This window comes from Python bivittatus, unplaced genomic scaffold (assembly GCF_059951505.1).
Source record: "Python bivittatus isolate LINGU-HERP-01145 unplaced genomic scaffold, Pbiv_v1 ctg000070_np1212, whole genome shotgun sequence".
Lineage (NCBI taxonomy): Eukaryota > Metazoa > Chordata > Lepidosauria > Squamata > Pythonidae > Python > Python bivittatus.
The window spans coordinates 12,881,754-12,895,533 of NW_028277034.1; the positions used below are offsets into that span (position 1 = coordinate 12,881,754).

The 13,780-nt window shown below is 37.2% G+C and overlaps 1 protein-coding gene across 10 annotated transcripts in view; it reads right to left on the bottom strand.

Moving 5' to 3' along the window:
* GALNTL6 (polypeptide N-acetylgalactosaminyltransferase like 6) overlaps nt 1-13,780 on the bottom strand; it is a 597,057-nt gene that overhangs the window by 181,068 nt on the left and 402,209 nt on the right. The gene's annotated exons all lie outside the window — the stretch shown is intronic.

Here is a 13,780-nt window from a genome sequence, read left to right on the forward strand (position 1 = left end):
TTGTTATGTTAAATCTTTCTTTTATTTTATTGGAACATTGGGACCATTTTATACCTTTTAAATGGGATTTTGTTTTAGCTAAGAGTGGAGATGTAGAATGTTGAATTTTATATATGTAAATTAATGTTAACATTTTAGAGCTCTGTTTGGACTTTTTGCTGAGAATTGGATGGGAGAAGAGGTGACTTATTTGATCTGCCTATTGTTAACAGATGGGTTATGGGATGACGAGTGTGATACTGGTTAAATAAGAGGAGGTGAAGAGATTATGGAATTGCTTATACTTGTCATTATGAGGTTGGGAAGCTTTTTTAGGGAGGAGGGTTTTTTTGTTTTGTTTTCATGCCTTTTTTTTCTTTTTCTTTTTGCTTGTATTCTTTTATTATTCTATCTAAAATTTTTAATAAAATTATTGGGGAAAAAAGAAACATTAAATAGATTATATCCTGCCTTTCAGTCAAGCATTCTTTCTTCCTATATTTCCTCACGACAACAATCCTATGAGGTAGGTTGGGCTAAGAGGGAGAGACCAGGCCAAACAGCTTCCAGGATAAAAGAGAACCTGGATTTCCATGCTCCTTCTCAGCACCTTAATCACTGTATCGTACTGGCTGTCATTGGTGACAGTATGATGGGAAAAGGAGGATAAGGTTTGCACAGAATTTGTACATTAAAGAATATACAACAAACTTTGAAGTGTGGAGTATACTTTTCAGAACATTCTTCTGCATTTCCACTTCTTCTGTTTTCCTTTTTTTTTTTTTTCCTTCCTAGCATTTTTCCACAGGTGCAGGGCCTACTTTTTCAGACCAACCCAATGTTGATCCATTGGCTGCAACGGGAATTTACCGACCGGCTTGTCATCCATTTAACATCCACTAACTCAGGGAAAAAAATCCACTGAATACAGACATATACATTTAAGGGTATCTATTGTATGTATCTCACTATATCTTTATTTATTTATTTATTACATTTATGTGTTTCTGAATCTGCATGGACTCAGAGTAACTGACAGTCAATATAAAATACATACCAACATTTCTATACCTGTTGGGAAATTGCATTGTTGATTACATACAATAAATCTTTGTTTTAAGTAAGAAATATTTCCTTTGAAATAAATGTGCCTGAAACAATTTAACTGCTCTGTAAACAAGTATGCAAAACACAGTGGTGGCCAGGGAATGGAAAAAGATCAATTTATTTCCTAGCATCCAAAAAGGGCAGTGCTAAGGAATGTTCAAACAAACAACTGCATTATCTCACATACAGTACTAGTAAGATGATGCTAAAAGTTTTGCAATCCAAATTTCAACAATATAAGGAACAAGAAGTACTATTTATACACACCGGATTCAGGAGAGGCAGAGACACCAGAGATCAATTGCTAACATCAAGTGGCTAATGGAAAAGACAAGGGACTTCCAAAAAGATGGTTGCTTTTCCTTTATTTATTATACTAGGGCTTAACTGTGTAGATCAGTTATGCAAAGACTATCAGGCCACCTCCCCTGCCTTTTGAAGAAACAGCCAGATTGGAATATGAAGAAACTAAATGGTTCAAAACTGGGAAAAGAATATACCAAGGTTAAATACTGCTTTCTTATTTATAACTTTTATTCAGTACATTTTATGAAAAATCCTGTTTTTCTATTTCCAAATAGAATTTGGAATTAAACTTGCTGAGAGAAACAGCAACAACTTCAGATGCGCTAATGATGCCTGGAAGTAAGAAAGACTCAAGGAACCTATCATTTAAGGTGAAAGAAGAGAATGCAAAGCCAGTCTGCTGCTCAAAACAAACAGCGTCCTCTCACCAACATTATGTCAACAGGCAAAGCTAACCCAAAGCAAAGAGGCAAGAAGTTGAAATAATAACAGACTTTATCTTCATAGGCTGAAAGTTCATAGAGATGGTGACAGAGCCATGAAATAAAGAGATATCTGCAAATTGGAAGAAAGACTGTGACAAATGTAGACAAAACATTAAAGGGCACAGTCATCACACTGACAAAGGTTTCTATTGTTTTCCCATTTGTAACATATAACTGAAAGAAAAGGTGGATGAAGAAAAAAAATGTGCCTTTAAATTGTGGTGCTGGAAAAAAATGGTTGAAAATACCTTGGACCAAAGAGAGACAAATAATTCAGTACTAAACAAAGTAAACCCAGGCTACTCACTGGAAGAACTAATTATGAAGCTAAAGGTTAACTATTTGTACCCGTAATGTGAAAGCAAGAGTCATTGGAGAAAACCCAGATGCTTGGAAATATCAAAGGCAACTGGCCAATAGGCTGACAGAAAACAAGGCTAGATGACATGCAGTAAACATGAGCTTACAAAAACTAAAAAAGGCAATTACTAATAATCTTAGGAAAATTATGTCTATCAGGTCATAAGAGGTAGAAGCAACTGAATGACTATAAAAATGCAGTCCTGCTGCCCTGTCATCATGCTGGGGCACCAGAAACTGGAAGCTGCATTAAATCAAGTGTTCTCTCCAATGTCTACAGCTGTTTCTGCAGTACCACTCACTGCTGCACATGGACATTCCCCATTTGTAAAAGTTTCACAACTGCACCACTAGGAAGATGGGATCAAACGTGATGGAAGGACACAGCAACACTATTGCCTGATCATTAGGAGACTCAATATGTTTCATGGTTGGAAACCATGTCCGCTAATACCACAACATACTAAAATCTTGTGTAAATTAATATCATAGCTAAAAGGAATAGAACGGTAGGAACATTCCTGGTATATGCAAACTATTTCTTTGGGGAGGGGGGGGTAACTAACAATTAATGAAAAAATAATTTTGTTAATATGATGGCATGCCTCTCATTTAATTTTATGCTTTTATTGTGTAGTCATTGCACACACACACTTGTAAACACATATGAAATAAAAAGATGTTTGGCTTTATAGGGTCAGGCAGATTAAACTTTATATATTTAGATTATAAATGTTTGCCCAAGTAAGAGGAGACAAAAAATACTGCAGTTGTCATTCTTACAGTGAGTGATCTCTTTCATAGCAAAAATTATTACTCTCTGAATTTTGTCTTTCTCTCTCTCTCTCTCTTTTGTAAACTTCCCACATTAAGACTTTGATCTCCATTAAATCAGTGGGGTGAGTTGGCAATTCAGCAAATCTAATGCAATCCTTCTTTTAAATAGATTCTTTGCAATTAAACAATAATGCTTTGCTCTGGCACTGCAGGATATTATCTTGCAAATATTTATTGTGTTCATCCACTGGCTCAGATCCAGCCAAACACTAACACCATCTCAAGCTCTGGCAGAATCTTCAAGTGTCAAGACTCCCCATAACCTTTTCTTTCAATTTCACTTGGCATTAGGTGTTTTACTAAAATAAGTTGTGAGAACAACTGTTTTGCTCTACAGTTTCCAAAATCTTGTGCTCTAACATTATATATCATTTTAAGAAGAAAGCTGGTGCTCTGCTACTTCTTGCATATGTAACTTCCAGTCTTAATTAGAAAGTCATGGTGTATGCTTGACTGCAGTCAATTAATTCCAGATTCAGGAGGTCGGGGTCTTTCACAGCCTGCCTGCAGTGCCAGTTTGCTACTTCACTGCCTCCATCTCAGTGGTTCAGGTTCAGCAACAAGTCTCACAATAACCATTATCTTTGTGATTAGATGAAGGGCAGAGAAGAGGCACCTCTTCAAGAAGCCACCTCTTCTGCTCTTGAAGCTACGCTAATGATACAGAGAACTTCAGTGGCACGCGGGAGGCAGGAACCAATGGGGAGAATGTGTGTGGGTGTGTGAGAGAGAGAGAGAGAGGGATGGAGATTTGTATGGTCAAGTAGGATAGAAAAGGCTTTGAAGCTAATTTATAAAACGACTTGCTGATTAGAACTAAATGATCTTGACTGAATGAAAATCATAAGGCATGTAAAAGGGGATGCTTTGCAATAAGTGCCCCATAGCATGTTCAAGGTTGTTCTATGGCCCTTGAAATATCAGCCACCATTTAATTAAGGGTGCTCCAACTGGCAAGCTACTTCCATATTATTTTTGCTCCATGGGCCCCTGCTATTTTTTTTTTTTTACTTCTTACTTTCAAATGATTGCAGTTTTCACTGTAGTCACTTTTTAATAGTCAGCTGAAAAGGGGAGTCTGCATCAGCCTGCACTGTGTGATTTAGCCAGTTTTATAATAAAAAGGGTATAATAGAGAGGAATACAAGGAAGAAGGAATAGTATGATGATTTAGAAATTTTGGTACATGAACATAAAATACAGCCAATAGTCAAACAATTAAGCACCTAAACTAATCTCTAGTTGCCCTTGAAATAAACTGCTATTCATATCATTTATCAACTTCCAGAGAATATGTATGTCTCAGCAGCACTGTAATATCATTGTTGTTTGCTAGCTACAATCATGCCTTCTCAGTACAAAGCCAGGTAAACATCTTATCATATGCCTACCCTGCATCCAGTTTCTCATCAAAAACTTATTAAATAAAAAGTTGACTACAATAATATAAATATCTGAATAGGCCTTTCCCAACACCCTAAACAGGCAAAACGTTCTGAAAGTTGAAACCAGTATATCTGGAGACACCTGGTTGAGAAAGCAAGTGGGAATGTGAGATAAGTGGGGGGAGAAAAGAGAGAAAGCTGATGAAATTCATTTAAACCTGAGTCATAGTGATGATACTAATAATTCTTTGTGGTTCAATACAATTTGAATCCAATATTTAAACTGAAAGGGATATGCAAAAAGAACTGTTAACTATGACCTCATTATTTATTTTGTTTTGACTCCGTCTGGATTTCTTTGCTGCCAAATTGTTATTGCTGTACTGTGAGATTATTAATCAACAGATACGTCCTGAATTCACCACAATGTACATCTTTTGACATCAACATAATTACTTGCTATAATCATTGACAGTTTTTGTCATTTGGATCAAACAGTTTACAGCATGTAAAGTTGAATGGGAAGAAAAACACACAGGGAAGGTGATAAGTATTTCAATTTCTACTTTGAAATATGACCCCATTCACTGTAGTCAGCATGAGTTTAAGCTAAATTGCCCCAGTTAATTCCATCCCAGTTTCAACAAAGTTCTCTTTCAATTGTGAATAGCGGGAAACTTGAGAACCCCCTGCATTGCGTGATTTAGCCAGTTGTATAATAAAAAGGCTACAATAGAGGTTCAGGAATACAAGGAAGAAGGAATAATATAATGAATTAGAATTTTTAAAACATGAACATAAATGGAATAACAGCAGAATAAATGTTCTACCTTTTTTCTTTATCTCCCCCCCCCCCTTCAAAGTAGTTCTGTCTAAACAAATTCTAGCAAAAAGCACACACAGAATTATACTCCCCAGGCACCTCTGATAGGCTGACCCACTTAATGTTATTGGTTAATTACTTATCTCAGTATCAGAGGATCCCACACATACTACTCAGCACCACGTATGGAAGGAATTTACAATTTTTGATACTCGACAAACCCAGAAAGCATCAGAAACTCCAAAAAATGCTCAGGCAACTGATTTAATTTTATGTCCCAAATTCATTTGAATATCAGTTCAAATAGGTGTTTCCATTAGATTGCCATCAAACTGAATCACAAATCTCAAATCTCTACATATATAAATGTGAGATGGGTGACTAAATTAAACAAACAAACAAATAAATACCTTCCCTAAATTGAGGCTCTTAAAAAGCGGGTATCTTGCAAGTAGTAAGTTTTATAAGCCTCCAAATTTCTTCTATGAGCTTGGCTTAGGAGGACTTTATTTCTAACTTTTTTTTATCAGCTGTTCATGAACACAGCACAAAGTAAGAGATAAGGATAATTGCTTTCTACAGCATGTTCACAGAATGGAACAGAAACTTCGGTGGGTGTTCTGATATTCTCTCCTTTGAATGAAGACAAACCAATAATGTGGACTGCTTTTCCAGAGTCCTGGAAATCTGGTGATATTAATTCCATGAAGAGCTACAACAAAAGTTATATATCTAAAAATTGAAATCCCCAGTAATATACACTATTCCTTCATAAAGACTTCAGTTGAAAACAGGAAGAACAAAGCCTAGCATTAGCCCTGCGGGAGCTTAGTGATTGCTACAAGAGATCAGGCAACTGCTGTTTCTTTTTCCATAAAAGAAAAGAAAAAGGAAAAAGGAAAAGAAACATGGCAATTGTAGGACAGTGGACAGCACTGTATAATTACAGAAGCTCAGATAATAAGGATAATCAAATCTCATACTCCAAGGTGTGAAATAATTGCCTCATGATCAGAACAGAACTATTTCTCCTCCCATATCGAAAAAGATTGAGCATTATCTGAATAAAGCAGGACTATAAAGATGAGAGCTATTTTGGATTGGGGGAGAGGTGGAATCATCATGTAGCATTAACTTTTAAAGATCAATCCTCTTATATGATTTCTTGGAAGCAAGTCCCATTGAAATTAATTTACTTTTCCTACAGTAAATTCTGCTAATTCAACAGCTGAGAAAACGAGGCCTGAGTTCATTAGGTTAATCCCGAAACATTTTCCTAGCAAATCTGACCCCAGCTATAGTAGTGACATAACAAAACTCCCTGACATTACTGTTGGCTACATGATACTATTACCCTCTATACTTGTTATAGTATAGATGGCCTTGTATGATCAGAGAAAAACAGATTTTTATGAACTGGCATGGCAGTTTTTCCTCTTCTTCTAAAGGTGATGTTGCTTGGATGTGGCAACAAGAACTGATTCCACCTCAAACTATATTGAAATAGTCTCACTTACTAGGTACATTTTTGGGACAGCTTATTGAGCAATGTATTATATTCAAAAAAGTTTTGGGCTGTTCCTGAAGTTCATGGTGCCTATGGGCTACTCTAAGATAAATGAAGCAAACCGTCCCTTCAACCTGATGGTTTATGCTGTTGCTGACTGGAGAACAGGCCCTACCATGGCTAGTCTATTGGTGTAAATAGATTTTTTCTGGGCCCACTGGGAGGAAAGAAATGCTACAATTCCATATAAAAAAAAAATAGTTTTATTCTTTCATTTTTTACCCTTTAGCATAATCCAGAGGCTGGCTTTGTTAGGCAAAACAATTATTGTATCTCATTAATAAGTCTGTACAAAGCTTCAAAGGGGTGACAATGATCAAAGGGACTTACAAGAATAAGTGAAGCTAAGATGTCATGTTGCTTTGCTTTGTTTTGCTCAAACTGTCTCCTCCAGCATATACAGTTGCTGGAAAAGGCTTCTGGATGTGCTGGAGAGGCAAATGGAGCATCCTGGAGGACTTTGATGACTCCATGTCTCAACCAGGTATATAGTATCTTTTGTCTGATGCAAAATGAAATAAATCGTAGCTACCTTCCACATGCCTATTTATAATCTGCAGCAAGTTAGCCCATCTTCATTAAAAGCCCACACTTGAAAGCAGTTGCTGACATGGAGATAGTTTTGGCCTAAAGTAAAGGTAAGCTAAATCTGACATTTGGGAGGAAGAAGGATAATACTGTAGCTGACAGTAATTTTTTTTGTGTCAGGCTTCATCATGACCTGAGATGATAGCTTCTTTCTTTTAAATAAACACTGCCATTTCTCTGGTATGTAGAAACCACATACCATCACCTTCCTGACCCTTTTGTGCTGCTGGATACAGACAAAACACTCGTTCTCCCTTGGGTATCTCTTGTCTTCAACACATGCTAACCTTTCTTTGTTGTATGATGGGAGAATGTTTTCAAGGACAAAAAAGAAAAAAGAAAAAAGAAAGAAACCTAATTTCTTTCCTATAACATAATATCTCTGCAATGTTACATTCAACCATTTGCTTCCAATCATTTTTACAGCATTTCTTACAGACGCTAATAGCAATTGCTGCCCAATTATGCAGGAGTAGTTTTCCCAGAATAACTGGGAATACTTCTGAGTAAAGTCTTTTTCCATACCACAAGCTGCTCTCTCTCTCTTCCCTCCCCCCTCCCCCTCCCCCCCACTCCCCCAACCCGGTCCCACCCTGCACATTTCATGACTGACCAAACCAGTTTTTTACTGTGGTACATGAGTGGCTTCTGGAAAATAATGGGCTATTTTTGATCCCTTTTTTTAAAAACCCATTTTAATTATTATTAAAACATTTTGCTTTATTGACACTTTGCAAAACATGGACTTTAAATTACAAATGGTTCTAAAATCCCTCTCGGTAGAAAATGTGTTTTGGAATCTATGTTCCCAAAAATCAAAATCTCAGGATGGGATGAAGGAAATGCCATTCAGGAAGCTTTTGGCTTTTATCCTGCCAAACTGTTCCATCTTTAGAAAAAAACCTACCTTTTGGTAAGGTTATACATCCCCTTAGGGATATTCATAGAGGAGACTAAATAGTGTGTAGGTATTCTGCTGTGCTTGGAAGCTATAAAATTCCCAAAGTATAGCAATTTTACTGGGACAAGTAAAATGTAGTGTGAAATGAACCACACCATTGCAGTTTCCAGATGAAAATAATTTGTCAAGAAAAGCCCGAATATCTGTTTTGGACTTCTTTCTTATAACATTTATTTTTCTAGGTGATGGTGATCACTGGATTATGGAAATAATACATGGAGTTATGCAGCATGCTCAGCTATGGTGTGACTTGTTCGATTTTGGTTTAACATGTTGTGTGAACTCAGCCAACTATAATATGTGAACAAGCAACAGAAGTTCCAGAGCAAGAGTGCAGTTGTTATTTTCTTTCCGTTGACACTTGAGACCAAGGTAGAAAACACAGTTTGCTCAGGGGCAGTAAAAACTCTGGTAAATGGGATGCTCCTTTTTCCATTCTTTGGCTCACATAAATGTAGTATTTAGCAACAGCAAACCCCTCACAAACCCTAAAAACATTAAAGGGTATACAATGCACTGCAATGAATGTGTAGATCAGAGACTGCCATATCTGATATATAGAAAGAAAGGGAAGCTGGAAATCTTGTTTTCTAAGATTGCTGACTTAACATATTATTACAGGCATTTAGTCAGACTTATATTACAGTTATATCAAAATCAGGTAAATATCATACTCAGTGTGCTAATTATCATCCAATCTCATTGATTAATGCTAATATAAAGATCCTAACAGCAGTGCTAGCAAATAGATTACAGCAAGAGATACCGCTCATTATTAAGAATGATCAAGCAGGGTTTATAAAAACTGGGCAAGCAGCAGATAACATTAGGTTAGTTGTAGATTTAATAAACTTGAATAAAAACAAAGACCAATTTGTAATTCTATCATTAGATGCTGAAAAAGCCTTTGACAAAATATATAGACAGTACATGTTTGCTGTACTAAACAGGTTCAGATTTCCTTTGAAATTCATAAAATGGATCAAGGTATTATACGAGTTGCCCACATCTAAAGTAAAGGTTAATGACATGTTTTCTGCTACTACTTTCCCACTACTTAAAGGAACTAGACAAGGATGTCTACTTACACCCTTTTTAATATTTGTGTGGGACCCTTGGCTTGTGCTATTAGACAACACAGGGAGATCTACAGAGTAGTACACAATTCAGTTGAACACAAATTGGTGTTATTTGCAGATGACATTCTTCTGTTTATTTCTAAACCTCACACTACTATTCCAGTGGTGATGCAAAAGATAGATGCTTTTACTAAACTAGCAGGATACTCTATTATGTGGTCCAAATCAGAATTGATGCCAGTAGGTGAAATTTTGGTTCCCCATTCATTTAAGGAATATCAATTCTGTATTTGTACTGAATCCATTAAATACAGAGTTGCTTTCTGGTGTGATGGGAGGCCATACAAATTTGGTTAAATAAATAAATACGTGCATACCAAAAGATATAACTTAATAACATTTACACAAACTAGAGCAGATTTTAAAAAAGCATGATAGTTATATAAGTGTAATATACATACATATATATATACACATACACACACACATACATGCGCGCACACATACACATGAATGATATTTACATTAGATAAGTATATATAGAATTGAAACTGTTTACTGTTACAACAATATATTATAGTTTCTTCTTTCTTTCTTTTTCTGTTGTATTTTTTCTCCTTTTTTAAAAGCACTTGTTATGCTTTTTTTCCCCCTTTGACAATGTACACTATGTATTTCTATTATGATTATCTTTGTGGTTTTTTTTTTTCTTTTTCTTTTGTTATTTTAAAAACAATTTAAAAAAAGGTTGCTGATTTAACTGCCAAGTTTCTAGTGCTTAGAACTGGGATACTTTTTATAAGCAGTTCAAAAGTGTAAAGTGACAAGAAACCTCCTTTAGCAATTATGCAGGATGTTCGTCAACACAGCTTCTAATGAGAACATATTTAACAGGCAGCAAATATGAATGAAAATGAAAATTACCCAAATACTCTCAATATAATCATGTTTAAAAATACAAAAAGTTCAACTCTATCTGTGACAGCCAGTTTGGTGTAGTGGTTAAGGCATCAAGCTGGAAACAGAGACACTGTGAGTTCCAGTCCCACCTTAGGCACGAAGCCAGCTGGGTGACCTTGGGCCAGTCACTCTCTGTCAGCCCTAGGAAGGAGGCAATGGCAAAGCACTTCTGAAAAACCTTGCCAGGAAAATTGTAGGGATTTGTCCAGGCAGTAGCCAGGAATCAAAAACTGACTCAAAGATACCAAAAAACAAACAAACAAACAAACAAAAACCCCTGTGATAATATAAACCAGGACATACTAAGAATGATCTGTTTCAAATGCAGTTCTTACGGCTTGTTCTATATAAGATTACATACTTATATGTATGTATAACATACCAAAACAACATACTCAGGAACACGTCTCAGGAGCTGTTTAATGCTCTTTAGTCACCTTGTCAGAGATTTTAAGCAGTATTATTTTTAACTACTGTCCTATCTTTCCATCTTCAAAGGTATTTAAAAATAATAAACATTACAAGCCCTACTTCATAATAATCCTTCTCTATTGCTTCTGTACTCACAATTACAGTATCCCAATTATGATTAAAGTGGATCTCACACCAGGAGGAATTTCCAGAGGGGAAAAATTAAACATCACTGGCTGTTACTAGATGGGGGGGGCTATAGAAAATAATGATTTTCACCAGACAAGGTTAAGATTTCATTCTGTGTCCACATGAGACCAGTGGAATTCAAGTTAGTCTTCCCCAACCTGAGCTCATCTAGATGTTTTGCGCTCTTGTAATCCAGTGACAATAGATAATTGGAGAGATGACTGTAATCCTAAACACATGGAGGGCACAAGGATTGGGAAGTCTAAATTACAGAGCACACTGAAATCAGTGGGAAAAGTTAGCTAGGTGCAACTAACTTAGTCTGGATCCAATCTCTAATCTGTATGACTGTGGGAAACCTGTGACATTGGAAAATTAAGATTAAGACTATTCTGTGTGTGTATTTGTCTCACATACTATAAGATGCTTTGGGGTGAGGTTTTTAAGGGGAAATGGGTTCCTTATACTTTGCTGATGTTAATTCACCAATTTCACTTTTTGAAATCCTACCACTGGCCACATTTGGAATGCATACCTTGCCATGTCACACAAATGACAAAAAGCGGGCAATATTGTCACAGCCTAATGTCCAGGAGAAAGGCATTTTGAAACTGGAATTTCATGACAGAGAAGGCCCTCCCTGCATTCCCACTTAACTTACCTCTCTGAAGCACTAGGCAATAGGAGGACCCTCCCTGCAGATCTTAATGTTTGGACAATACATACTGGTAGAGGTGCCTTTCAAATATCAGGGTCTTAACCTTTAAATCTCATTACTAAAACCTTGACATTCAAGAGATAATATATAGGTTACCTGTGATGGCTTCAGAATCAGGCGCCAAGATGCAGATGGATGAGGTCCCACTGGGCTCTGTGCCCACTGATTCAGCAGCCACTGAATCAAACACTGACACCCTTTCAGGGCCCTCCTCACCCAGCACTGATCCTTCTTTAGCCAACATGGGTGCCAAGAAGCAGGGCAAACCTTCTTGCCCTGAGAATCCTGTACCCCATCAAAGTAAACGCCTTGTGAGCAAGCACCAAGACCCTGACTCTGCAAGCAAGCCTGGGGCCTCATTATTGGCAACAGCTGAGCAAGGAAAGCCTCAGCTGTGCACACTTGGCTGGGAGAGGATTTAAACTGTGCAGGGACTGTCTTCTGTTGCTGGAAGTAACTTTGGCATTGGGCTTCATGTGTTATTGCTTTTGACTCCACTATGTTTTTGACCTTGGTGTGTTCCTGACCAAGTCTCTGGCCCTTCCCTCAGTACTTTTTAACACTGTGAGTTCCTGATTATGGACTGTCTGATTCTGATTACATCTTCTCCTTAACCTCTAGTGAGCTGCACACTCTTCCTCCTGCTTCCCAACTCCTCTTCTGTTACCTGCCCACAAATGGCTGCTGCCATCTCTCCCGACAAGCTTCCTGATGCCTTCACAAGCCTTGCTGCGAATGCTCTGCTCTGCTCCAACTCTCTCGTGCCTCCCATTGTTCCCCCCACTGCATTTTGACCAAGCTCCCTCCGGTGTGTGTTCTCCCGCCCAGCACCTCTGCAAGCCTCACCCCCAAGCAATAGCATTGTGCCTGCATTTTGCCTGCCAGTTGCATGGGTGTTTTTTCCCTTTGCTGAAGCCAGGACATGAAACTTCCAGTGTAGTTTGTTTAGGGTTGATTTTATATGGTCTCTTAAAACTGTTTTAGATGGTAGCATGGGGCTGCCCTCTCTGCCATTTGCAGCCTGTGAGATGTTTCCAAGGACAGATCAACATAAAGTGCACTGAGATAATGGAACTAGGGGTGTGAGCTACAGTGAAAATTGAACTCATATATGGGCAGTAGCTTTAGGACCTATTCAGTGTATTTTGTGTAAAAATAAAGAAAATTTCCTTCCTCCAAGGGGGGTGGTAGAAGTCATGTAAAACCTTGTACACAAGAACATGACATAATGTAACATACACAATATTTTTCTGAGAGCTTATACTCTTCTGATGGATTATACTTCTCTTACAACAACGCTGAGCACAAGGATCTAGATTGCTGCTAAAGCGAATCAACTGTATGTATAAGAGCAATGGCCCATGAGTTCAATTTCTAGTGGAGGTCTCAACCCTATAGAATAAGACCTGGCTGCATATGTCTGATGAGTCCCAACACAGGACAAAGCAGGTCATATAGTGCCTCATGGTGGCCTATATAAGCTCATTATCTGGCTATACTGTAAATCATGATGTGGAAGTTTAAAACTATGTTATAAGACAGAATACAAAGTAGTTATTATAATTTTATTTGTTGATTTAGTTATCAAGAACAACATTTTCCACAGCATGAATTTGCTACCTTTGTCAGCTAAATGAGAAGCGAATGTAGAAATCCAAAAAAGTAACTAGAAATATGTAAGAATAACATCTCAACAAATGGCTAAAAAGGAGGAACAAGCTGAGATGTTACGTATAGATACAAATACATAATTGCTCATATTTGAAGGCTGGCAGTGCTGATAACAATGCCTTGCTCATAGACCTCAATAACTGTAATCAAATATTTATTGGGCATGATGAAACTTGCTGGACTAAAAATGTACAGTGATATTTTACTAAGCCTGTATGAATCATGCCTGATTCAATGTAAATTAGACATCAAGATTCAGGAAGGGCATAATCTGAATTTGTAAATCAAAGTTATAGGGCAGCACCATTTGAGTCAAGCTGCTTTAAGATTCAGGATTTGATTCTGAAAAAAAAA